Genomic DNA, 5184 nt, shown 5'->3' on the forward strand with positions numbered 1-5184 from the left:
ATTTAAAGATTCTGTCCTAAGATGACAAATTTTATAAAGGAAACGAACCAAAATAAAAGAAATAAATTATTTAAAGATGATAATAAACAACAGTAATAGTACAATAGCAAGGGGGTGGGTGTGGGCCTACCGCCCCCCTCCCCCCAGAAGTTCGACCATCAGGAGGTGGGCGTGGGCCCCTACACCCATGACTTCAACCCTCCCCAAAACAGAAAGGTAGCCGATAATAAACAACAGTAATAGTACACTACAATAGCAAGGGAGGTGTGGCACCCTAAACCCCCACCTCCCCTCCAGATGTTCAACCCTCTAGATGTTGAACCCTCTAGATGTTGAACCCTCTAGAGATGTTCAACCCTCTGGAGATGAGCGTGGCCCCTAAACCCTCCCCCAAACAGAAAGGCAGACGAAGCCGCAGCTAACACCTCCCCTCCCCCCCCCCTCCTCCAAACAACAACAACAACAACAACAATAACAGAAAATCAAACAGCTAAGCTTTCCATTAACTCCGATGTCCATAGACGTGAATCACCCAGGAATGGACGGGATGACTTCGTATTCAACATGAAAGACAAGCGAAGCGTCACCAATAATTCATTGTTTTATGTAAATGAATTCTACGCAAAAGCGTTCACATGGATGGGTTGGACGTCTGCCCGCGTTTATTTTCTATGGGCGTTCGCGGTGACACGCCCACCCTGTTTGAGAGAGAGAGAGAGAGAGAGAGAGAGAGAGAGAGAGAGAGGAGAGAGAGAGAGAGAGAGAGGAGAGAGAGAGAGAGCTGTTATATAGGGAGAGAGAAACATATTTTAGAGAGAGAGAGAGAGAGAGAGAGAGAGAGAGAGAGAGAGAGAGAGAGAGAGAGAGAGAGAGAGAGAGAGAGAGAGAGAGAATACGTAAGCTATTACAAATCTAATATCTGATCAGCTAACATCAAATTGGACAAACAGACACCTGTTCCCTGTTACTGATAAAATTAATATACCTTTAGGGGTAGAATTGAGATTAGGAATAATAAATTAATATACTGTAAATGGAATTATACAGTCGAGACATTATTTCCAATTAAATATAATGGTTTTTTGATGATAAAAAAATATAACCTTAATATTGTATGATTATATATCTTTTATTACGAAAAATAATTAATTTGTCATTTAAGATTTCCTTTACTTTCAGAGTGCAGGAATACTTAACAGTAACAAAATGTTTTTTTTTTTTTTTTTTGTGAAGTATTAAGTCAAAGTAGAAGGTAATAGTTTTATGTATTAAATAAATATGGAAACAATTATTAATTGCTTTGTTCATGTGTTCATGTATCGGGTTGATGGGTTCACATTTGCACACATCTATGTATAATATATATATATATATATATATATATATATATATATATATATATATATATATATATATATATCTATATATATATATAATATATATATATAAATATATATACATATATATATACATATAGTATATATATATATATATATATATATATATATATAATATATATATATATATATTATATATATATATTGTATTGATAATAATGAGCGTTACCTTAGTAAACGGGTTTATTCAAGTAGGCATTATTACACGAACACACATTTAAATATATACACATATATATACACTATATAAACACAAATATATACATATAAATATATATATATATATATATATATATATATATATATATATATATATATATATATATATATATATATATATATATATATATATACAAATGTGTTTATGTATGTGCGTGTTTGTGTATGTACATAGGCCTAATTATATATACATGAATAAACTCATTTAACAAGGTGACGTTCATTATTATCAATACAATAATTTTCATCCTGGATAGCCTCCAACATTTGATATCCTAAGACTAAGTATTATTATTCAATTACAAACCCGATCTCAGCCAAACGGGAAAACAAATCAAAGTTTTATTTCCAGTTGAAGGAGTTTTGTAATATTCCGTAATATCTTTCGAACGAGGCATCAAATTTTTCCATCTTCTGAACGCTCCTGAGGATATTCATAATAATCTGACTAGACTTTTGAATTAAATGGGAATATCACCTTAGATGACATCAGAAATCATACAGAAATATGTATGTATAAAGTATTTTGTAAAAAAAAAATATATATATATATTTGAATTCAAAGGAGTTATCACCTTACATAGCATCAGAATTTATATATATATATATATATATATATATATATATATATATATATATATATAATATATATATATATATATATATATATATATATATATATATATATATATATATATATATATATATAAAGCGAAGGTGGGCTGACTGTATCAAGGATGACCTTCAATTAAAGGGATTAACCGGTGATGGGAGAGAGGAAGATGGAGAAAGCTGACCAGAAACATCGACCCCCACATAGAAGTGGGAAAAGAAGAAGAAGAAGAAGAAGAAGATATATATATATATATATATATATATATATATATATATATATATATATATATATATATATATATATATATTTCAAATAAGCCATATATATTAATACATTAAAGTCTGGATTCTCTTAACGACCTCGAGATCAGAGCCCCAGAAGAAGAAGAAGAAGAAGAAGAAGAAGAAGATATATATATATATATATATATATATATATATATATATATATATATATATATATATTTCATATAAGCCATATATATTAATACATTAAAGTCTGGATTCTCTTAACGACCTCGAGATCAGAGCCCCAGGCGAAATCATTCAAAGCCTATAGTATCTGATCGGTCGGGTTTCGAACCCTGGTCCAGGATACTTTTATGCCATTGACCACACCACGTGGCTAAGTGGTATGGTCAATGTTATTCAAGTGCAAAATTTATCATATATATATATATATATATATATATATATATATATATATATATATATATATATATATATATATATATATATTATATATATATATATGTGTGTGTGTGTGTGTGTGTGTGTATGTGTGTGTGTTATAAATAAATATACAAGCTTTGAGTTCATTGAGAGTATCACCTTACATAACATCAGAAATCATATAGAAATATGTACAGTATGTATATTTATAAAAGAAAAAAAAATACAAGACATAAATACCGTAAGTCTTCCTGTCTCTTGTTTTACTGATGAGAGTTATTAGTCTAACTAAACTTTAGAATTATTTGAGAGTTCATCTTGATTTTCAAAATAAATATATCAAAATAAATGTATCGATGTAGTTTAGACAGATTTCTTATCAAATCTGAAATTCACTCCTAAATGACTTGCAAGAATTACTCTCCTGCTATACATTCATTTATCTCATTCATTTCTATTCATATCTTGTGTAATGACTTTCCACTGATTGAATTTCCATACATAATATATAGGTGATAGTGGCCTTAATAACACACTCTCTCTCTCTCTCTCTCTCTCTCTCTCTCTCTCTCTCTCTCTCTCTCTCTCTCTCTCTCTCTCTCTCTCTCTCTCTCTCTCTGCGTGTATGATTACATGCGAGCCTTCATGCAAATATTCACACCGTATTAACATGCAAGAGTACGTAAATAAAATAATTTTTCATTATCTAATTGTACTAATTGTGGAATCCCAATCAGCCTACCCTGAATAGCAAACAAATGATAGAATAAATGATAAGTAAATAATGAAATAAAAGTAACAATGTACAATCAACGCCACTCAATTTACGAATAAAAAGACCCCACACTGGCAAATTGCTGTTTTCATTAGCATTTAAAGCTTTTTTTATTTGTAAAGTCCGAAATTTCATGTGGAACTTAGTGGCCAAAAGCTATCACGCCTCCTGACATGCCTCTGACAGTCTGATCACTGTTAAAAATTTACCGTAAAAAACGGTGAAAATCCTGGAATATATATTTACAGGCATTTACTATTTTAAAGACGGATATATTGACGTTAAAGAGTGATATTACGGTCACCAACCAGTAAAAAATAACGAAGAAGGGTAAAAATTACAGTCACCTGTATTTTACTGAAATACGGTAAAGAGGATATTTTGAAGGAGAATTTCCGATTAGAATTACAGTTTTTATAACAGTGTGTTGGTACAAACTAGATCTCTTGTCATTTTATAAGGACATATCTTGAAAGCCACTATAGCTCTTCTCTGACGTCGTTATATAAAAATTATTATTTGACTTTGGGACTTACTAAACATTTTAGATGTCAATTCTCAGACTTTACTGCATATTATTATTATTATTATTATTATTATTATCATTATTATTATTATTATATATATATACATATAGCATATATAAATATATATAACGTGGTGGGCCGGGGAAATCGGGTAAAACTCGCTGGTAAGAGACTGATGTCTCGCCAGGTAAATCCTCGGACAGCTGGATAGCGTCAGGTTTCATAACCCTTTTATGATCTCTCGTGGCATGGTTGGTTTCGACCTGGCCTTTCATTAGAAGGGGCTAGCGTTCGATCCCAAGTATGAGGTAGAAATTTATTTCTATTTGAACACGATGTTGTGTTGATATTTATCCATATTGACTCATTAGGGGTAATTTGAATGAAGTACTACCAATTGTGTCACGTGGTGGGCCGGGGAAATCGGGTAAAACTCGCTGGTAAGAGACTGATGTCTCGCCAGGTAAATCCTCGGACAGCTGGATAGCGTCAGGTTTCGAATTCCTTTTATGGTCTCTCGTGGCATGGTTGGTTTCGACCTGGCCTTTCATTAGAAGGGGCTAGCGTTCGATCCCAAGTATGAGGTAGAAATTTATATATATATATATATATATATATATATATATATATATATATATATATATACATATATATATATATATACATATATATATATATATATATATATACATATATATGTATATATATAAATATATATATATATATATATATAGATATATATATGTATATATATATATATATATATATATATATATATATATATATCTATATATATATACATATATATGTATATATATATATATATATATATATATATATATATATATATATATATAGGCATATATATATATATATATATATATATATATATATATATATATATATATATATATATACATACGTATATAATGCTCTTAATGTTCAAAGATTTTGTACACAATCTTAAGACACCATCACC

This window comes from Palaemon carinicauda, chromosome 33, assembly GCF_036898095.1.
Source record: "Palaemon carinicauda isolate YSFRI2023 chromosome 33, ASM3689809v2, whole genome shotgun sequence".
In the NCBI taxonomy this organism is placed as follows: domain Eukaryota; kingdom Metazoa; phylum Arthropoda; class Malacostraca; order Decapoda; family Palaemonidae; genus Palaemon; species Palaemon carinicauda.